We start from the raw sequence: 24,073 nt of genomic DNA, 5'->3' as shown, positions 1-24,073 counted from the left end.
TACTCATGGATACGTAAGCATAACTGTAAGCATACTTCATTTCCTACATGCTGTCTGTATACCCTAGTTACCTATGTATAGTCTCTTCCTCCAACCCAATGTGAGCACCTGGATCACCCAACATAATGTCTGACCTCTAGGCAATCTCTCAGTGTTTGCTGAATGGTTGACACTGAACCTGGAGTTTTTTTTTCACATAAACAGTCTGTCAATAGACCTCGATATTCACTACTGGCTGCCAATCAAAAGCTCCAGACCTTGCCTCCACCTGCAAGCACCACCCGCCATAGTTTATAGTCACATTCTCATTGTCCCTCCCCTCATCTGAAAAAATTGGGCTCAAAACACTGGGCATACTAATTTTGAAAGAGCTCCAGATCTTAATGTAGGCCTTTGGCAAGGTCAGACAGAGACAAAAGGGGCAAAACATAAATTCTGAGAGATTTCTTGTCCAGAATGTGTAGCAAGTGCCTGAACTCTGCCAAAGGGATCCCAAGGTAGTAGAAATCTCAAGGAACTGATCCTGACCCACTGGGTCAGTACAGTGTTCACTGTGAAGTTGTTGTTGTGTGTTGTTCTTTGTGTGTGTGCGTGTGTGTTTAATATAGAGTATAAAAATAGATTTGCCAGCTTCATTCTCTCTCTGATTAATTTTGCTATGAATTGTCATCTCCCTCACAATCCTGCCACATTGAGAACTGACTGGAAATTATTTACTGAAATACCTTTAAGGGAGGTGCAAGAAATTAGGAAAATATTAATGCTCTAACAAATTTGCTTCTTTTTCCCTGTTTATCTATTTGGCATTAGAAGCCTAAAGCTCAGCCAGAAAGCACAAACAAATGAGCTTTTAAAGTCACCATACCTCAGGTGCCAGGGCGTCTATGAAAAATGAAATCGATCTGTTTTAAAGACTTGATTGAGCTTAGGAAGACAGTTCCCTGAGCTCAGTTCATCTGCCCTAATCAGCTGCATTTTTTTTTTTTTTTTTCAGTCTCATTTAACTTTTCTTGCCACAGGGATAAATTGAGTGAGAACAATGAAAGAGGAGGGAGTGATGAAGGGATAGAAGGAATTAAAAGGATCCTGAGTGAATAGGTAATTTGATTCACTGTTTACATTGCTGGTGGAGATATTTAAACAGATATTTAAACAGTTGGCCCACTGGTGACCCTTTAAATTGAGATTTTAGAGAAATTTTAAAAACCAAATAAACTTTGGACTAATGAAGACTATTTTGTAGACTCTAAACTAATCCAGGTGGTAAGACTAAGAAGGGGTTGGGCAGCGGTCATTATAGGAGAGTGAGTAGAAAAGATGGATTTTTTTTTTTCCTTGCTTAAAAACAAGTTGTTATAAACCACCAAAGATTTATGGAGAACTTATTATTCACAAAACCTTGGCTAGGAAATTAAAATATAGCTGGGTATATGATAGAGCATACAGCATGTGGAAAAATATTATATCTTTGTATGTTCCAGGTGCCAAATGGCACACACAATAATAATATGCAATGTTAGGGAAGGAGAGATTACCATGAGGTATGATGGTCAAGAAAAATGTCATGGAGTAGATGAGACTTTATTACAGTCTTGTGTGATATGTAAAATTCAGAGCATAGAGAAATAGGCAGACTGGAGGTGGTTGTTATGAAAAGGAAAAGGCCTGGGATTAAATAAGGCGAAAGAGAGAACACTTTAGGTCACTGTGGTAATAGTTGCATAGCAAAGTAATGAGCAGAATTCCACAGGGAATTTTTGGAAAAGATAGTAAAATAAGTGAAGGGTTACAAAATCTTTCTCCTATGTACTGACCAAAAGAAGCAAAACAGAGAAAAATATTTTATCACTGCTGAACCTAGAAATGATGCTTACTTTATAACATAAATTCTGAAAAATATTTGTAAGATACAATATAGTTTGGTCCAACATCAAGGGCTGGCAGCGACTCACTCCCTTTTTCCCAAGAGATCTATGCAGTATTTTAGGAAGTTAAAGAAATTTTATATAATAATTTTTAAAAGATTCTAATCCCTCATTTATTAAAATGAAGGCTGAGTGTATGAATAAGCCATAGGCCAAAAAAAGCAAACACCCTACTTTGATTTTCATTTCTCATTGAGGTCAAATGTACCCTGTAATCCCAACAGCTAGAATAGGAAAAAAAAAAGTTGCATAATCATGCCATATATTTTTCCTCTAACATGACTTCAAAGGGTGACATGAGCTGACTCTGCCACAAAGACAAACCCTTACTAATATGAAGAAGCATGGTTTGAAAGAAAAGCATCCCAAACTAGTTGCTTTAACTACTATACTAGTTGCCAGGAAGTTGACTCTGACTCATGGAGACCCCATGTGTGTCAGAGTAGGACTGTGCTCCACAGGGTTTGCAATGGCTGGTATTTCGGAAGTACGTGGCCGTGGTTTCTTTTGAGGTGCCTCTGGGTGGACTCAAACCTCCAACCTCCCATTTAGCAGCCAGCCCATTAACTGTTTGTACCACCCAGGAACTCATTCTACTAGTATAGAAAGACTGAATCTGCACACCAAGTTCCTTAGCTGCCCAAAGCTTAAGCTCCTCACACCACTAGGGCCTCCAAGTCAAGTTAAAGGGAGGATTAAAATGATGTAAAAGTAAACTGAAAATAGAAACAAATAGAACACACTTCAGTCTGGCAGATAGAAAGTCCAGAAAGAGCTTCTGTCATTAAACAAATGATGAACAGTAAAACAAATAAACAAAAGAACACGAGACCTATGTAAAAATCTTAAAATAATAAGTATATACAACCCCCCCCCAAAAGAAATAATGAATATAGATTGTAAGTTTTAGATGAAAGTCATCCTTTGGAATAAGATGTAATTTAAAAAATGAGAAAAATATTAGGTTACATCACATTCTCAAGAAAATAGACTGCGAAACAAATTGACAGAGGGAAATAGCGTGAATTTTTTTGAGAGTGAGTTTCTAAAAATTAATTTACTATGGCAATGCCATTACATTTAAATGGCATTAGATGAGGCAAAAGTCAAAATTAACAATAAAACAATAGAATCAGGGACATGGAAAGCAAGCTTGCAAAAAAAAAAAAGTATATAGAATACCCAGAAAAATAACAAAACACCAAAAACAGTAATATTACAGAGAATAGGCAGAAATCAAATATATGGCTGATAAGAGAAATTGAAGAAGAAAACAGAACAAATGAGACAGAAATGGTATCCAAGCACATAAGAGAAGGAAATTGGGAGAGCTAGCCAACTGCTAAGTTAAAGTGAACAGTCCACACAAGACCAACATCACATCTGTTACCAGTTGCAAATCTGAGGGGCTCCCAAAACCACCCTCAGTTTCAATAATTCACTAGAAGAACTCACAGAATGTACTGAAAGGTTTTATACTCACGGTTACACTTTATTACAAGGAGAGGATATAAATTAAAATCAGCCAAGGTAAGACATGTAGAGTCCAGTCCAAGAAACTACCACATGCAGAGATTCCAGTTGTTCTCTCCCCATGGAGTCAGAATAGCATTGCTTTCTTGTTATTGATGTGTGATACACATGGAGTATTGCCAACCAGGGAAGCTCACCCAGGCTTCAGTGTTCAGAGTTTTATTTGGGCTTCCATTGCATAGGCATCATTGTCCACATGGCTCATCTCAGTCGCCCTCTGCAGCCCACCTGGGCATGACCCAAAGTCACCACTCTAAATCACATTGTTGGTCTTTCTGGTGTGGCCAGCACCCATCCTAAACTATATTGTTAGACTATCTGATAATCCAAGGTCCTCAGAAAAACAAAGACACTTCTATCAGTCATAACATTCCAAAGGCTTAGAGGTTATCTCCCAGAATCCAAGGGCGAAGCACCACACCTCCCTTTAAGCAGAGTTTAATTTTTTACTACACTGGCCACCCCGTGGTCTTTGACCAAAGATCTCTTACAGCAAAACAATTATATGCCTAACATTAGAGGAACTAGTGTGGGGTAAGGATAGATTTAAAGAAACAGCTAAACCATTTTATAAAACCATTATATACATATTCATATTTTGGTCCCTTGACCTACCACTTATGATAAACCTGTGCAGAAATATTTAGCATAGAGATGAGCTGATGGCTAGCTAAATCTAGTTTTTCCTCAGGCCAGTCATTTTTTCATCAGTATTACAGTCCAGGGGGCTTTAACTCAATTTTCCAATACATTTAACTATCAATATCAGTATTATACACCCTCATGAAGGCATGTAAGCCAGTCCTTCATGCTTTATTCATCACCCCCCACCCTCATTTTAGGCAACAGATATTTCAATTACCTGTTCCAATTTTCTATCAAACCATTCCTTTGAGGATGGTGTCTCTTTGCCCACTGTTGGACATTAGGAGCTGTAAAGTGTGTTCCTTGGTCTGAAAAAATGTGACTTGGCAATACAAATTGGTGTAATATCTTCTGATTCAGTCCATTTATAGTATTTTGAGCATTAGCATCTAGTCCGGGTTACAAAGCCCATCCTAGAGTGTCTTTTCATGTCAAGACTCATTTTTAGTCTCTCAGAGTTACTGGCATCAGTCTGACTTACCAGCCCTGTGCAGGGCCTTCCCCCAGGAAATCTGTCCCATAACCATCTACAATCTCCTTCTCTCTTGTTAGCAGACAGAGCAGTTCTTGTTGGTATCTTGTGCCTCAGAGAGTACAAGTGGAATGTGTCTAAATCCAGCCCAAGTCCACATTGCTGAATCTCCCTTATGTTTACACACTTTATGGATCTTAGTGGCCACCTCAAGTGAGCACATCAGGATATCCATTTGCCAATTCCAATCATCCTCTGATCTAGGAAAGGGGTTCTTCAGAAGGGCATCTGCATGTCCTATTTTAATGCACACCTTAAATTCCCAAAAGATTTTCATAGGGCCACACCGTATATGAGCATCCCTTTAATAGTCCAACTTTCCATTGCTTTTTTTTTTCCCCTTACTTTATAGCCAGGCCATTGGTAATTGCCCATGAGTCTGTAAAAACCTAAACGTAAAAAAAAAAAAACGTAGGAGCAAGCAGCATGCAAATTCAGCCCACTGAGCTTATTTGGTTTTACCTTTTTTAGTCATATTAGTGGTCTTCCAAACAGGATACTGTCTGTTCACCTTGGAACTACCATCCATAAACCAAGCAACTCTGTTGATCAATCAAGAGCTGTTCATAGGGCACTGCCCAAGTAGCAGTAGGACCTAGCAGCTCCTCAGGTGGATCCAAAGTCAGTCGTAGGGGAAAAGAGTCTATGTTCTCGTGAATACAATGAGTATTTCTTTGCATTACCCTGGTAGCATGTTTCTGCACAAACTATTTTCATTTTATTATGGAACTGTTGCAGGAATTTCCCTCTTCACTAGAGCATTTCTCTGACATCACCCAAGATGTTATGGGTGTTACAGATTCTAAGATTATTTTATGTCCTTCAGTCAAAAGGGAAGTTGCAATTAACGTCTGATAGCAAGCTAGTAATTGCCTCTCAGATGGAAATTTTCTGGTCCAAAATCCCAGAGGTTGTCATTGAGCTGTACTCACTGATTTATGCCATAAGCCCAGCCTGAGCTCCACACAGAGCTACTATAGAGAGCGTTTGTCTGTACGAGTACTCCAGCTTCTAACAGGCATTAATTAAAGTGATAATCTATTTTTGTCCACCAGATATCCTATATTGTTTCAAATTAACAAACCGTGTGGGCTCTGGCAATCTTATTGGTTCTCATTTAGCATGTCCAATCTAATATTGGCAGAAGGGTGAGTTTATATGCCTTCTGTTTTACAATGCTAAGTAAGGGAAGGTTTTACCAGTCAGATACAAAATCCACTCTCATAATACATTCCGGTAAAGAAGATGAACCATTTCATATGAAGTCTGTTCAAACATTCCAATTTTCATCCAAACTTTTATGTTAATCCCATCAATCACTGAATTCCCTTATCTTCCAAATCTAGCAAAACTCCCCATTAGAATGTCACCAACGGGTATTAGAACCACAGTGCATGGAGCTCCTACACCAAGGAGTCCCAGATATGTCTCTTCTCCACCCCCTGATCATTTTACCCACTCATGTGTATATGGCTTTGGGTACCCACCCAGGATTTCAGGCAAGGGACCTTTGTCTTTTTATCAGTTCTTAAGATTGCAGGACCATTGCCCCAGGAAATACTGTCAGATTTCTTCTTGTAATCTTTCCTTTTCAGCTTTTTAAATACCTCTAAATTAGAGTGAATAAAGCAGATTTGTTTAGGGCTCTTCAATATTGTGGGACTAGGTCCCTATGGCCACCCAACCTCCAATAGTGCTGCATTGAGCCATTTGTTTCACTCCTCCAACAATGTCTGCTTTATTCATTCCATTTCTTAATAGCTTTTTGAAGAAATCCAACCTGTTGGAACAAGTCTCTAGACTCTTCTCCTTCTATTTCCATGTTATCTTGTGAATTACTTTAATTTTCTTCACACTCTATTGTTTTAGCGCAACTTTTCTCCTTGATAGCAGCCTTGCCTAGTGACTGCAGCTCCAACTGGATGGAATCCAAGTTTGACCAAGCATCAGGTTTCACCCCAACATGTTCCTTTACTTTCATTTTAACTTTTCTTGTAGGTAGTGGCACTGAAGCTAGCAGTTGTAGCTTGGACTAGCCAAAATCCAAAGTTGGCCCAGGGTCAGGATCCATTCTGCACTCTCCTTTACTTTCATTTTAGCTATTTTGGTAATAATAACCAAGGAATTGTATATTTAGTTTGTTTCTTGTTACTTTGCATTTCCTTATGCATCCAGTGAATCACCTGTTCAGAGTTGGATCCATCATTTCTAAACTCCGTTTTTACCTCTATACCCACTCCCTTATCCTTTCTCTCCTCCCCCACTGCTAAAAAAAAAAAAAAAAAAAAAAAAGAACGAGTTTCAGCGAGTCAGGGTCATTCTAGCAAATCTCACTTCTGACACCAGTTGTGAGAGAAAACCAAATGTAAAGTTAGAGGAAATAGCCCATATAAGACCACCATCACTTCAGTCACCAGTCACAAGTTCAAGGGATTCCCAAAGCTACCCTCAGATTGACAATTTACTAAAAGGACTCACAGAGCTCACTGAAAGCTGTTATACTCATGGTTACAGTTTATCATAGGAAAAGGATGAAGATTAAAATCAGTCAAGAGAAGAGACACAAAGGTTAGAGTCCAAGAAAATATTAAGCACAGGACTTCCAATCATCCTCTCCCCATGGAATCAAAACAGCATTGTTTTCCTGGTGTGTGTTTGTGATAATATGCACAGTATCTTACCAATCAGGGAGGATCACTTGAGCCCCCAAGTTCAGAGTTTTTTTTTTAATCAGGCCTCCATTGCATAAACGTGGTTGATGTGCATGAGGCTGGTCTCAATCTCCAGTATCCCACCCCCCACCCACCATAAATCACATTGTTGGTCTTTCTGGTGTGGACAGCTTTCACCCTAACACTATTCAGTATAGCTCTCCTCCACCCTAAATCATATTGTTAGACTACCCAGTGATCCTACAAAGACATTGTATCATGCATGACATTCCAAGGGCTTAGAAATTACTGAAGGCAAAGGCCAGACCTCTCTTGGGACAAGTTTAAATTCTTTACTACACAAAAATATTCCTAAAGTTAATGAAGATTTTATTCTACATATTGAAAGAACTTACTGTAATTCATAAAAATCAATAAACACTAAGGCGTATCCTAATAAATCTTGTGAATTTCAAAAATAAAGAAAAAAATGCTACAAGCAGCCAAGAAAAAGTAACTTACAAAGAAAAACAATGAGGCTAACCTCAAAAACAAAACAGGCCAGAAGCAACGGTAGAAAATCTATTCAGTTTTAAAGGAGCAAAGGTGTGAACTAAGAATTTTTATATCTAGCCAAAATTGTATTCATGTGTGTTGACGGCAGAAAGAAAAACTTGAACGTGGAAACATCGCACTCTCTAAAAAACTTACTTGAGGATAAAGTCCAACTCACTAATAAATTAATCAAAATATAAAGGTCATTAATAAAAAAAATAGTTGGGGAAAGCTAATGGTAAGCATTTGACCAATGTAAATACAGAGTTAGGTCCAAGTATTTTGCTAGTTATGTGGAAGAATAAAAATGTAAACGTTTAATTCTTAAAATAAAGTTTATATATAGAGAAAATTATAACTGGACCATATTTTAATGTAGTAATAATCATACTCTAGACATGTTATCAGGAGGGACCAGTCCCTAGAGGAGGACATCATGCTTGGTGATGTAGAGGGTCAGTGAAGAAGAAGACCCTCAACGAGATGGACTGACGCAGTGGCTGCAACAACGGGCTCAAGTACAACAACAATTGTGAGGATGGCCCAGGACCAGACAGTACGTCATTCTATTGTACACAGGGTTGCTACGAGTCGGAACTGAATCAATGGCATCTAACGATAATAATTTTACTTAAAGAGCCATATAAGCAAAATAACAATAAAATCTAGACAGTAAAGTCTAAATGACATAATTCCTTCATCTTTCTGAATTTGATTAAGTAATAATTATAAATTTCAGCACATTAATTAAGTAATCAAATATTCACAATGAGAAGAAACATTGTACAGGTCTCAAATAGCTGACCCAATAAAGAACACAGACATAGGAATAGATACACAAGCCAACACAAGCCATATGGTGGCAGGGAAAAAAATAAAATAACATAAAAAGAGAGAAGACAGAAAACATAAAAAACAGGCAACATAAGATGATAGATATAAAATAGATTTATTTTACTGTAAATATAAATTGATAACTTACCTATTCAAAGAAAAACTCTAAGATCAGGGTAAAAAACTGCACATAAAACATACAAAAAGCATACCTATAGAGAAGGTGTTCGTTAAGGCCGAAACTAAAATAATGAGCAAATATACAGCAGATAAACGAAAAGTAAGATACAGCACTCAATGAATGTATAACCACCCTCTACGTGTATATGTCAAATGAAACAAAATTAAAATATGTAAAATGAAAAATCTTTAAAAGGTAATAAAATTTTAGTGAAACATACTGAACCAAAAAACAAACCAAACCCATTGTCATGGAGTCGATTCTGACTCATAGCAACCGTATAAGACAGAGTAGAACTGCCTCATAGGGTTTCCAGGCAGCGGCTCGTGGATTTGAACTGCTGATGTTTGGGTTAACAGCCGAATGCATAAACACTGCACCACTAGGTCTCCGAAAAATACTAGGAGTGGGAAATTTAAATATTTCAAAATCAAATATGCAAAATGTTTAAGATATTAAATATGAAATATCTATTCTGGATGATGTAATCAATAAAAATTGATTATGTATATTACATAATTTCAAACTCTATATATCAAACTCCATATCTGACAAAAATATACCTGCTTTTTATGTGTAAATGCTACACTTTAAAAAAACATTAACTATGTAAAATGTACTCATACATCATGGGCTTGGTTTTTTTTTTTTTTTTTAATATAAAATGTAAAGGAAAGAAAATAAATTCCAAAGTAAATCAATACTTTTTTGACCACAAAGCAACAAAATTAAAAATAAGTAATTTAAGTACAAATAATTCACAAACTAAAATATTTTAAATGCTACAAAAATCCTCAGGTCAGAGAATGTAAAAAATCATAATTAAAACATGAATAACAATAAAGCAAACCTTCACGAGCAAACTTACGGAACACACACACACACAAAAAATTATACTCAGAGGAAGATTCATAGCTTTAAACTACTTCATTATTAAACCAAAACTGGTATAAATAAAGCAATTAACATCTAAGTTATAAGGCTAGAGGGATAAGTAATTAAATCTGAGGAAAACATATGAAATGAATTCACACAAGCAAAAAACTCAATGAATTAGTTTTGCAAAATGCAAACAGTGACATAGCTCAATCACTAGCTTGTCTATAAAGAAATTTAAAAAAGGCAAATATACAATTCTAGACATTTCATAACCACAATTTAATGAAAATAAGAAGACTTAAAGTCTTTGTCACTATACTAGGAAATTTGAAAAATGGATGAAAATAAAGATTTGATAGAAAATATAAATGCTGTAAATTTGTTCAATAAAGTAAGAAAGTATAAATTAATTAGCAACCACTGGAAAAAATTAAGAATATCGCAAAAAACAAAAGTAGCTCTGAGGTTTCCCCATGTGATTCATAGGTGTTTAGCTCAGTAGTTTTTGAACGAAATACTTAATTCTGAAAAATGAGGATTCTTCTTAATGTCTTCCTGGGACTAGCTCTGGGAATAGCCTGGACTCACGACCAGCTAAACCAGAAATAAATTTTAAAATCTTTATTTTTCTAGGCCGACTCAGGAGCCAGGAGGAGGTGGACAGTGAAATTAAACATCAGTTCACACCTATTAAAAGCCACAGAGGCAAACTTCCATGCCAAATTGGCTTGGTGAAACAGTGTGGCAGGTATGCTTTTAATGAAGATCATTTCGCCACCTTCCTGTTTGAATTTGATTTCCCTGGCAGACTTGTGCTTCCTTGGTTTGGAGGAAATCTGCTTAACTACAGTCATCTCAACCATGAACTAGGCAGAGCTGAATTCCTTCAGCACTTTCGCAGTTTGGTTTTTGATTTCCATAGGGATAATAGCATTGCATCCAACAAAGTCCTGGAGAGTGTCCAGCAGGATAGGAGAGGCTGCTATGTTTGGCTGGGACAGACCACTCAACATCAATGGCAGAGGCTTTGCCCACTTTAAGCTAAATTATAAAATACATCCTCTTCCCAGATTTGTGGCAGCTAGATAGACTTTCTTTGTAAACTGCTCCAAGGCCCTGTGGAAAGTGCTCCTTGAGCTATAAGCTCAGGCCTGTAGACTTGGCCTAGTTTTGGACCAGGCTGGGGCTTCATTCTTAGTAAGCCTCTTGTGACTGTACTCATAGATCCACAGTTTTTGTTTTAATATACGTTCTGTAAAGATTTTATGGCCATTTCATTATTTATCAAATAAGTTCAAAATTATATCAGCCCACAGAATATCCCTTAAGCGTTCATCCAGACAGCCAAGTGTTTACTGAGCATGTCTGTATTAGTTTCCCATTGCTGCTGTAACAAATTACCACAAAGTAGTGACTTAACACAACACACAATTTTTTCTAGTTGTGCTTTAAGTGAAAGTTTACGAACCAAGTCAGTCTCTCATACAAAAACATACAGCTTGCTCTATACTCCTAGTTGCTCTCCCTCTAATGAGACAGCACACTCCTTCCCTCCATTCTCTATTTTTGTGTCCATTCGGCCAGCTTCTGACCCCCTCTGCCCTCTCATCCCTTCTCCAGACAGGAGCTGTCCACATAGTCTCATGTGTTTGCATGATCCAAGAAGCTCACTCTTCGTCAGTATTATTTTCTCTCCCACAGTCCAGTCCAATCCCTGTCTGAAGAGTTGGCTTTGGGAATGGCTCTTGTTTTGGGCTAACAGAAGGTCTGGGGACCATGACCTCTGGGGTCTTTCTAATCTCAGTCAAACCAGTAAGTCTGGTCTTTTTACGAGAATTTGAGGTCTACATTCCACTACTCTCCTGCTCCCTTAGGGGTTCTCTGTTATGTTCCCTATCAAGGCAGTCATAGGTTGTAGCCGGGCACCATCTAGTTCTTCTGGTCTCAGGCTGATGTAGTCTCTGGTTTATGTGGCCCCTTCTGTCTCTTGGGCTCATAATTACCTTGTGTCTTTGGTGTTCTTAATTCTCCTTTGCTCTGGGTGGGTTGAGGCTAACTGATGCATCTTACATGGCCGCTTGCTAGCGTTTCAGACCCCAGATGCCACTCTCCAAACTGGGGTGCAGAATGTTTTCTAAATAGATTTTATTATGCCAGTTGACTTAGATGTCCCCTGACACCATAGTCCCCAAACCCCTGCCCCTGCTACACTGGCCTTCAAAGCGGTCAGTTTATTCAGGAAACTTCTTTGCTTTTGGTTTAGTCTAGTACAACATACAATTTTTATAATTCTGAAAGTCAGAAGTCGAAAATAAGATTTATGAGATAAAATCCAGGGATTTCAAGGGCTTTGTCCCTTGTAGAGATTCTAAGGGAGAATCTGTTTCCTTGCCTTTTCCAGCTTCTAGAGGCTGCCTACGTTTTTTGGCTCATGAAGATGTTCAGCGTGTATTACTCCAACCTCTGCTTCTGTCATCACACCTTCTCTCCTTACTTTGACCTTGCCTCCCTCTTTTAAGGACCCATGTGATTACGATGAATTCATAGGATAATCTCCCTGTCTTAGGCTGGGTTCTCTAGAGAAGAAAAACCAGTAAAGCATATAAATATATATATATACCAAAAACCAAACCCACTAATATATATAGAGAGAGAGATTTATATCAAGGAAACGGCTTAGGCAATTGTAGAGGCTGAAACATCCCAAGTCCGTGTATCAGGATAGAGGCGTCTCTCAGTTCATGTAGTCAAAGGGGCTGGTGAACCCAAGAGTAGCAGGTCAGAGAGCAGGGCTCCTGCTCTCGGGCTGTGAAGATTGAGGAATTCCAAGATCTGCAGGTAAGCTGATAGCTCAAGTCCCAAGACCCAGAGGCCACATGAACGGGAAGCAGTGCAGGATCCAGAGTAAGCAAAAAAGCCAGAACGTCTGCTTATATTTGGATGCAGGCCACACCCCCAAGGAAAATCTCTTTCAACTGATTGGCTACTCACACTTCAATCATGGATGTGATCACATATAAACACTGAGAATCATGACCAGCCAAGTTGACACATAACCTTAACTATCACACTCACCATCTAAAGATCCTTAACTTCTTCACATCTGCAAAAGTCTCTTTTGCCATGTAAGGTAACAAATTCATAGATTCCAGAAATTAGGACCTGGACATCTTGGGGCCTGTGGTGCCTGTCTCCAGTGGTACACATTCCAGCCAACACACAAAATGACACTTTTGGCTCGGCAATATAATTCAACAGGTAAGAGCTGCCAACAAGTTATCTGTGATTAAAATCTAGTTAAAAAAAAAAAAAAAACAGGAAGCACAAAAAGTGCCAAGATGTCAAAGAAGAGGGGACGTCTTGTTTGGGGGTGGTCAGATGAACCATTATAGAAGGAAAGAGTGGGAAACCAGACTGGGTCTTGAAGGATGATGAGAGAAATTCGCTTCTCTGGTTCCCAAAGAGAGCCTTGATGGGCAGTAATCAATTAAGGATATGAAAAGCCAACACTCTCGTTATACTCCTTGTAGAGGCTTCCTGGACATATAAACCCCAAATTGATGGTTCTTTAGAGGGGGAAGAGTTTATCTCTTGAGCTGCCTTTTACACTCCTATCTATACCCTCCCTCAACCCCCAGAGAAATCTATCTTTATCCCTTAGGAAGCATTGGGAGTGATTGGGTCAGGGTTATGCCCAAAAACTAACTTTCTTGGAAGAAGCCTTTGTCAGTTCCTCTGTTTAAGGAGGAAGGCATGTGTCTTAATTTCCTAAGTTGTAACTCAGAATTCCTTTCCTCAGTGCAAGCCCTGGAGGTATAGTGGAAATCCTGGTGGCATAGCAGTTAAGATCTATGACTGCTAACCAAAAGGTCGATTCCACCAGGTGCTCCTTGGAAGCCCTTTGGGGAAGTTCTACTCTGTCCTCGTAGGATCACTATGAGTTGGAATTAACTCGATGGCAATGAGTTTGTTTTTGCTTTTGTTTTTGGTGGTGTAGTGGTTAAGAGTTCAGCAGCTAACCAAAAGTTTGGCAGTTCAAATTCATCAGCTGCTCCTTGGAAACTCAATGGGACTGACTTGAGGGCACCTAAGAACAATAACAAAGTACATTTTGGACTACACGAATATTTCCTACTTGATTGAATGAAGACAGGAAAGAAGTAATAATTAAATGGTGGGACAGTGGTTAAGAGTGATGCTAAGCCAAATTCAGCAGTCCAAATCCACCAGCCACTCCTTGAAAACCCTATGGGGCAGTTCTGTTCTGAGTCAGAATAGACTTTATGACAATGGAGTTCAACATAAAGAAAACAAAAACACACACAACTGGACCAATAAACATCATGATAAATGGAGAAAATATTGCAGTTGTCAAGGATTTCATTTTACTTGGATACATAATCAACCATGGAAGCAGCAGTCAAGAAATCAAGCAACATATTGTATTGGGGAAATCTGCTGTGAAAGATCTGTTTAAAATCTTAAAAAACAAAGATGTCACTTTGATGACTAAGGTGCACCTGACCCTAGCCATGGTCTTTTCAATTACCTCATGTGCATGATGGACAATGAAAAAGGAAAACTAAAGAAGAATTGATACATTTGAATTATGGTGTCGGCAAAGAATACTGAATGTATCATTGATTGCCAGAAGAAAGAACAAATCTGTCCTGGAGGAAGTACAGCCATATGCCCCTTAGAAGCAAGGATGGTGAGACTTTGCCTCACCTTACTCTGGACATGTTATCAGGAGGGATCAGTTCCTGGAGAAGGACATCATGCTTGGTAAAGTAGCGAGTCAGCAAAAAAGAGGAAGACCCTCAACAAAATTGGCTGCAACAATGAGCTCAAAGATAGCAATGATTTCGAGGATGGCACAGGCCTGAGCAACGTTTTGTTCTGTTATACATAGGGTCACTATGAGTCAGAGCTGACTCAATGGCACCTAATAACAACAACTGTGCTAAAGCAGAAAGTACAGCAATTCCTTATTTGAATTCTGTCTCTACCTCTTACTAGCTGAACAAATTATGGCAAGCTATCATTTAAAATGAAATAACAATAATAATTGCTAACCATATTAAAGGTTCAGTGTGTTAAATTCATTATGAACATTAGCTTGTCTGATCTATAAAACAAGCCCATATTCAGATGAGAAAACTAAGACTTACAGAGGTTAGGTAAGTGATCTTCAAACTGAAGATCATGACCTGTTACTAACAGGAAGATCAGTTTAGTTGGTTCCAACCAGCCTATGTGTATACAACACACACACACATAATATGTACATGTATAAATATGTATAAACGTACTGCCAGAGAGTCGATTCTGACTCATAGTGACCCCACAGTGTTTCCAAGGCTATAAATCATTATGGAAGCAGACTGCCACATCTTTTCCCTCAGAGTGGCTGGCGGTTTAAGCACCAACCTTTTTAGTTAGCAGCTGATCACTTTAACCACTTCACCACCAATGATGTATACATGTATATAAGTATAAATACAAATATAAACATGAAATGACAAATATAAATACATATTAGCTTGCTAGTGCTGTCATAACAAAAATAGCTCAAGTGAGTGGCTTAAAAAACAGAAATTTATTTTCTCATAATTCTGGAGGCTGAAAGTCCAAATCGGGGTCTCAGCCATGGCAATCCCTCCTGTGGTCTTTCTCCTAGTTTATGTCTGCTAGTCATCTTTGATGTTCCTTTGCTTGTAGATGGATCATCACATGGCGTCTACCTTCCTCTGTGTGTCTCCATGTCTATTCTGCTCTTTTTAGAACTCAAAGTGATTAGGTTTAGGATCCACTCTACTCTGGTATAAACTCATTCACATAACAAAAGAAAATCCTGTATCCAAACAGCATAAAATCCACAGGTACAGGGGCCAGGGCTTTAACACACATGTTTTGGGAAGGGACGGCACAATTCAATCTATAACGTATGTATGTGTGTGTGCACACACACTCGAAAGCATTTGAAAGTCACTAGATTAAGTAACTTTCCCAAGGCAATCCAAATAGTGAGTTTGAATTTGAAACTAGGTTATCTGCCTCTAAGCTTTATAACTTAACCACTATGCTCTAGAGCTTAACTGTTTTCATAAGATTTACACTTACATTTTAAACAACTGATTTACACATAAATCTTGAGAATGTTACCCATCCATAAGGCATGAAATGTTTGAGCACATGGGCAAAAGCACACACATGCACACATACACACACATTTGCTTTTCAGTAATGGCTAATACCTTTTAAGCTTAATCTGTTGCGTTTGGGTGTGGACCCAGGAAAATCAATCCTAATTTAAATGTCTTTAAATCAATCTAGGAAACCCTGGTGGTGTAGTGGTTAGGTGCTATGGCTGCTAACCAAAGGGTTGGCAGTTCGACTCCACCAGACACTCTTTGGAAACTCTATGGGGCAGTTCTACTCTCTCCTATAGGGTCACTATGAGTCAGAATCGACTTGACAGCATTGGGTTTTTGGTTTCTGTTTTTCAAGTCAATCTGAAGGAGTCTACTAAACGAGAGTAGCTAGGGCTCACTAATCTGTTTCTTCTCATCCTGTGTACGTAACTAGACTACTTTCCCCCTTTGCCTTAAAGTCAAAAAAAAGAAAACCCACTGCCGTGGTCAATCTGAGTTCTGGCCAGTGGGCTGTGGGTGGAAGTGATGTACATCATTTCTATTACTGGCCTCTAAATCCTCCCACGTAGTCCTCAAGGCTCTCTCCTTTTGCCCATCAAAAAGTCTATGAAGAGAATCAAGCGGAAGATTCTGAGGCCCCAGGGGATGGCAGAGCCACAAGATGGTGGAAGCTTTGGCTTCTGAATGACTGTGTGGAGTGCAGCTCTCTACCTCTCCCCCACTTGCTTTGGACTGTGACATGAGTGAAAAATATTCCTTTATTGTATAACGTCACTGCGATGTGGTAATTGTCATAGCAGCTACCCAATGCTGATCAATTTTTTTTTTTTTAGTTAGTGGGAAGCATAAGAGAAAACAAATTTGAGGTATGTTTTCCTCCTCGCATCCCATCTTCACTCTGTCAGACTGAATAAAGGACTTCAGAACCAATCATTAGCTCCTGGGGTGAGGGCTGAGGAGAAGATCTATATCTGATAGCTTGCTCCAATTTTCTGGGCCATCACAAGAGCACAAAAATAAAAACCAGTTATTGTCGAGTCCATTCTGACTCATGGTGACCCCAGGTGTTTCAGAGTAGAACTGTTCTCTATACGATTTTCAATGGCTATGATCTTTCTGAAGTAGATCAGCAGGCCTTTCTTCTGAGGCACCTCTGACTGGTTCCGAACCACCAATTTTTCATTTAATAGCCAAGCCCTTAACCATTTGCACCACCCAGGGACCCCCATCACAAGATTGAGACAATACTATTTAGTTAATAAAATAGACTTCAATTTATATAAAAACAAAAGCCAAACCTGTTGCCTTCAAGTTGATTCCAACTCATAATGACCCTGTGGTACAGAGTAGAACTGCCCCATATGGTTTCCAAGAGTGGTTGGTGGATTTGAACTGCCAACCATTTGTGAGCAGCCGAGCTCTTAACCACTGTGCCTCCAGGGCTCCTTAATTTATATAACCCTTTGCTGTTGAGTCAATTCCAACTCATAGCGACCCTACAGTGCTTTGTAATTTCTAAAAGTCCTTCGTAAATACATTACTTCATTGGAGAATCCACATTCTACTAATGAAGAAGCTGAGGTTTAAATATATTAAGATTTACCTAAGATTCCCTCACATGCCAGTTCACAAGGATATGATTCATACCCACCCATGTCTACACTCTAAGTCCAGTGATTTACTGAGAGAAGGTGGAGTAAGAGGCAGTCGGGGTCAGAGTGAGGTTAGTCTATATGAATGAGCTTAATTAAGCTCCTGACTACTTGTTAGAAGAAAACTACAAATTTTGTTGTACTTTAGGCTTTCCACAGTATTCTCACAGCTATCATCGCATTTGATCCTCTCAATAATCCTGTGAGGTAAGGAGAGCTGACATTACTATCCTCATCATAAAGATGAGGAACCTGACATATGGAAAAATCAAGTAACTCTCCCCGGGTACATAGCTTATTAAGGATAGAATTAAAATTAGAACCCGGGTCTCCCAACTCCTAGGCCCAAATTATTGTTGCTGAACTACGCTTCTTCTTTATCTGATTTTAGAGAATTGATTGCCTAGAATAATAGTTTCTTGTCAGCCAATGTTTTGTTTTCTGGGATTCAATAGCTTTGTATGAGCTGGACATTTTTTTTCTTCACTTCTAATGCTTTTTAGCTTGGGGGAAATCAATGACTTTAAGGAAGATGAAAATGTTGCTTAAAATACTAGTTATTTTTTAATATTTCTTGATGTTCTTCATCTGCTACCAAGGATAATTTTTGTGTAGTACTGCAATTGATAATGCCCTGATGGTGTTTCTATGGGTAGTTGCCATGGTTCTGACAAGTCAAAGAAGGATAGGATAGAACAGGGAAGGTGGGGGGTAGAGCACATCACAGCCCCTTGGATAAGGAACCACAAGCTGTAGTCTTCCATGTTGCAATCCAATAGTTGATTGACAAGAAAGGGAAAAAACTAAGAGTGTGGGTGGCCACCACTGTCAGGCACAAATATTTTTCATTGTCCTTGGGATCTGGGAGGACTGAAGATAACTCTTGGGACAGAAGATCATAAATCGTTTCAGGGATGCAGTTCAAGAAGGAAGGAATTTGCCAAGCTACAAGGAGTGTGGAAAAATCAGAGCAAACAGAGTTGGTTACAACAATATTTGAGTCAAGTACTTAAAGTCTGCTAAGAGGCAATCCACAGAGGGACTAACCCTTACCTACATCTAGAATGTGGAGCTAGCAAGAGCATCCAAAATGCAAGACCAAAAACTAACTTTAGTTGGCTGTTTTAGTCATCTAGTGCTGCTGTAACAGAAATACCACAACTGGATGGCTTTAACAAACAGAAATTTATTTTCTCACAGGCTAGGTGGCTAAAAGTCCAAATTCAGGGTCCCAGCTCTAGGGGAATTCTTTCTGTCTTTGTTGGCCCTGGGAGAAAGTCCTTGTCATCCATCGTTCTGGTCGAGGAGCTTCTCAGTGCAGGGACCCCAGGTCTCCTTGCTCTTGTTTCTTGGTGGTATGTCTCTCTGCTAGCTTCTCTCTTTTGTACCTCAAGAGATTGATTTAAAACACAACCTAATCTTGTAGATTGAGTCCTACCTCATTAACATAACTACACCTAATCCTACCTTATTAACATCATAGAGGTAGGATTTACAACACATAGGAAAATCACATCAGATGACAAAATGTTGGACCATCACACAATGCTGGGAATCATGGACTAGTCAAATTGACACACCTTTTGGGGTGGAGGGGGACACAATTCAATCCATGACATTGGCTCAGAAAATAATTCCAAATTGAGCTCTACTTTGAAACTACAATGGAAAACAGGATATGAGAATTACAATTCTAGGTTACTTTGGAAGTTGAGACAGTTAAACAGATCAGTGAGTGGTCAACCATTATGATCTTCATCCCACTCAACTTCCCTATTGATATGCCCTTCTGCAGCCAGAGGAGAAATTCATAAATTTGGGAGACGTGATTGCCAGATTAATGGAAATGGATTTTGAAATATAATCCATACTGTGGTAGGGCAGGGTGGGGGATCAGTGGTGGGCAGATAATTGTTCTTTCAGCATAAGATCAAAGTTATATCATCATCACCATCATCATCATCTTGATTAGGGCTAAAGTATTACTTGATGCAAACACAATGAACATTTTTTCTTAGCAATAAACTCGTCTTTGCAGAAGGAGATGTGACTAATTTTTTAGATATTTGGGGGAAAAGTGAATAGCAATCTAGAGAAAGAAAGCCACTCTATGTGTTCTCCCCATCCCCATTCTTACCTGCCAAGGAAATCGAAGCTCATATTTCCCCTCTGTGAGCAACAAATACTGGGCAGAAGAGGGAAGACCTATTCACGATAAATACCAGAGACAGTACGATTTACACGTGAAAATATTAGAGTTTGATGCTTTTTGGAGGAAGGCTGGTATGCCAGAAAACTTGGGGTCGGGAAGAAAGGATTTGTGGGGAGGGGAGGATTTAAAAGACAGAGGATTTGGTCTTCTTAGGGAAGGAGGAAGCATCCGCTTAGAGTGCTCTCTGGAAGCTTAGGGATATCCATAAGGTACACCTGATAATCTGGGCAGGAGGCCCTACTGTTGCCCACACTGAAGGGAACGAGAGAGATTAGATGCCCAGCTCTTTGAAATCTGAATCTATTACCAGCATCTCTGAGGGAAGAATTGCTTGAGCCTTCTTCTGGGTCTAGTTCGTGTGTGTGCATCCCCTTTGGGGAAAGGCAGTGGCCAAGGGAGGGTTAACCCCACCATGGTCACTGCAGACATGAGAAACATCTTCAGTGAGCCTCTGGAGCAGTGAGGCTACAATAGACCCAACAGACAACCCAGTGGGAAAGAGTATGGGTGATCCTTCTGACTTCTCTCCTCAGAAAACAGCATCAAATGAGCTGTTACACAGGCTGCATTAAAAGGGAAAAAAAAGTACTTTTCCCTGCATCCTTTGGGGCTCGTAGTGGAAAAGCCACAAGGATTGTAATCAGACAAATTGACTGCCAGCTCCAATACTTAGCTGTGTGTCTTTCGGCAAATTGGCTAATCTCTCTGAACCCCCCCTTTTTTTCTTCTGTAAGAAGAGCCAGCATCTCCTTCACACCGTCTGAAAACTAAATGAAATCATGTATGTAATTCACTTAATATACAGTTGTCCGTCCATAGCCACAGGCTCTGCGTCAGTGGATCCACGGAGTGAATCGATAATATGGAGGGGGGGGACAGATTTTTTTTTTTCTCGTCATTATTCTCTAAACAATACAGTATAATAACTATTTACATATCATTTACATTGTATTAGGTATTATCACTAATCTAGAGATGATTTAAAGTATATGGGAGGATGTATGTAGGTTATATGCAAATACTATGCTATTTTACATAAGGGACTTAAGCATTTGTGGATTTTGGTATCTGGGGAGAGGGGGGGGTCCTGGAACCAATCCCCTGGGAATAGCGAGGAATGACTGTATTCAATCAACATTCAATCTCTGGAAAGCAATGTTGGCTCCAAGATCCTATGAAATTTAACAGGTATCTGAGATGGCCTGCTTTAAATGGGAAACTGTGTTTCTTAGTCAGTTATGCTTACTTCCTTCAAATCCCTTACCCTCTACACATATCAAAACCGATCCACTCACCTCCTAAACCAGACCTCATGGAACATATTTTCTTACTGCCAAGAAAACTCAGATTTAAAACCAGACTTTCTATCTTTCCATTTGATGTCATCATTAAGCTTTTCATTCGCAGAGACTCTGCCCGTCAATCATTTATAGCCATTTGCTTTTAGTACTAGAGATTAGCACAGAGTAGCCAAACCTTCCTGCTCGGTAACTCAGCAAATCAGAGGCAGGTATGGTGGGAGAGTCCCTGAGTGGTGCAATGGTTAACACACTTGCTAAGCGACAGGTTGTCAGTTCAAGGCTAACCAGAAGTGCCTCAGAAGAAAAGCCTAGCAATCTGCTTCCAACAAATCACCCACTGAACACTCTGCGGAGCAGTTTTACTCTGATACACATGGGGTTAACACAAGTCAGAACTGAATGGACTTGATGGCAATCAGCAACAATAAGGCGGAAAAACTTAGAGCCCCAGAACTTGCTCTATGGTTGCTCTTGCCCCATTCCGCCACAAGCTTCCTTGTTGCCCAGTGTCTTAGTCATCTAGTGCTGCCATAACAGAAATACCACAAGTGGATAGCTTTAACAAAGAGAAATTTCTTTCCTTACAGTAAAGTAGGCCAAAAGTCCAAATTAAAGGCTTCACCTCCAGGGGAAGGCTTTCTTCTCTCTGTCGGCTCTGGAGGAAGGTCCTTGTCCTCAATTTTCCCTTGATCGAGGAGCCTCTCAGGTGCAGGGACCCTGGGTCCAAAGGACGTGCTCTGCTCCTGCTGGTGCTTTCTTGGTGATATGAGGTCCCCAACTCTCTGCTTGCTTCCCTTTCCTTTTATCTCTGGAGAGATAAAAGACGGTGTAGGCCACACCCTAGGGAAACTCCCTTTACATTAGATCAGGGAGGCGACCTGAGCAAGGGTGGTGTTACAATCCGACCCTAATTCTCTTAACATAAAATTACAGTCACAAAATGGAGGACAACCACAGAATACCGGGAGTCATGGGCTAACCAAGTTGATAAACACATTTTTGGGGGACACAATTCAATCCATGACACCCAGAGAACAGGAGGAGCAGGCCAGGCCACTTAGACCTCGGCACCCTGCCACAAAGGGAAAAGCACCACCAAATCACCAGCCTTTGTCCGCCGTCCCTTTCATCAGGCCAGTGAGGAGCAGGGCCAGCAAAAAGCAATGTTTTCTTTTTATTTTAATGGCGTCAACTGTAATAGACTCAGCCAAGTTTCACCAGCAAACTGCTTTCTGTTTGTTGAGGGAAATGAAGTTGTAGTCTTCAGCTGCTGCCTTTTAACTAGATATTTTGTGTTGGATCAGCCGCTCATTGCACTAATGAATGGGGCTGGCTGCTGAACTTGTGGGGCTATTTGATTCATTTAACACTGCTGACGCACTTATTACAATATGCAAACAAACGGTAGAAGTATCTTCTGAGGCATTGGAAGCACTTAATGGCATCTGACAAGACAGTCGCAGCAAGTTTGTTAGCTCTTTCCATAACTTAAACAGAGGTCTAATTATATTTGCATAAATATGCAGTTGAGACTTAAGTGTTATGCAAATGATTGAGATGAATAGAACTTTATTATGTTGGAGAGGAGTTTTGGAAGACTCTGGGCAGCTTCTTCCCAGAGAAGGCAACCAACCCCCGGGGAAGGGGTTTCTTGTTTCAACTGGGTCCTCTGATTTTTCCCAGGTCCTTCTGATTCTGGTGTTCTCCCCTGTCTGGCAGTTTTTCGGGGGCTGGCAGGCATTGGTGGGTGTCTCGGTCATGCCTAGGTCAGACTGACACAGACGCAGAATCAGTTTTTTAGCTTTTGTCATTTCCAGGTCAGGAGAAGCAAGGAAATACAGAGGAATCTAAACTCAAACCACAAAGTCACAGTTTACTGAAATATCTTAAACCTGAGAAAAAAATAGAGGGAAAATGTTGGCCAGGAGAGCTTCACAATTCTCCTCTGCAGTGAATTTATGGCCTGCATTTCTAGGTTACAGCATTTAAAAGGAATCATCTGAGACAGAGAGGCTGACAAACTCTTTAATACAGTTGACAGGTTATGATTTTGTTCCTTCCTGTTTCTCCAGCCTCTCACTCACCGCTTCCAGTTCTATTAAGACCCAGAAGAGATCTCTCAGCCCCTCCAACACACAGACTCCCTCTGCTGGAGGGTCTTGAATAGCTATCCTTTCCATCCAGCACCTAGTCCCTGGGTAGAGCAATGGTTTGTCACTTTGCTGCTAACCAGAAGTTTAGTGGTTCAAGTCCACATGGAGGCACCTCAGAAGAAAGGTCTGGCAATCTGCTCCCCAAACATCCACTGTTGAAAACCCTTATGGAGCACCATTCTACTTGGCACGCATGAAGTCACCATGAGTTGGAACTGACTGAACAGTAACTTTATTTTTAGTGTCTGCCCAGAGCATCCTCCCCCAATATTTTTCCCCTGAATAACTCTTATTCATCCAGGCTTCAGTGGTTTCCTTGTCCACCCTCTTTCCCCCTTCTAAAGTCTGAGTGAAGTGCTATTCATCTGCAGTACCCCAGTATCTTCAATTAACTGCTTACTCATCAGTATCCCCCTCTGACTCCAGAGTTCTACGGGACAGGGGCCATGTCCACCTTGTCTACTGCTATAATATAATGCTGGTGTCAAGATTTTCAACACATGCTTATTAAATGTTTTCAGCATGAGTTGGTAACAGAGAAGCTGCGTGTATACAAGTGTGTCTGGGGTTGAAGCCAACAGTAAGAAGAGAAGAATTCCAAATCAAACTGCTGATAGTTTATTCTCTGAGCATACCCATCTCTCCTCTCATGAAGAGACATGTGAATATGAAAAGCAGAGCAGTTATCTGGTGGTTTTAACTGTCCTTAAAAAACTGAGACTCAGGTTAATGTGCCTCCAACCCCTATAACTTCTCAAATACTTAGGTGTTCCCACTGCATCTGCCTGAGCTCACAGTATTCCTTTCAAAACACCATTTCAGCCCCTCTATCTGTTGTTGGGCTGTTTCCTCTGTCCAGTTAGCT

Source organism: Elephas maximus, chromosome 22, assembly GCF_024166365.1.
Source record: "Elephas maximus indicus isolate mEleMax1 chromosome 22, mEleMax1 primary haplotype, whole genome shotgun sequence".
NCBI lineage: Eukaryota > Metazoa > Chordata > Mammalia > Proboscidea > Elephantidae > Elephas > Elephas maximus.
Note: the sequence above shows the minus strand (reverse complement) of the source record.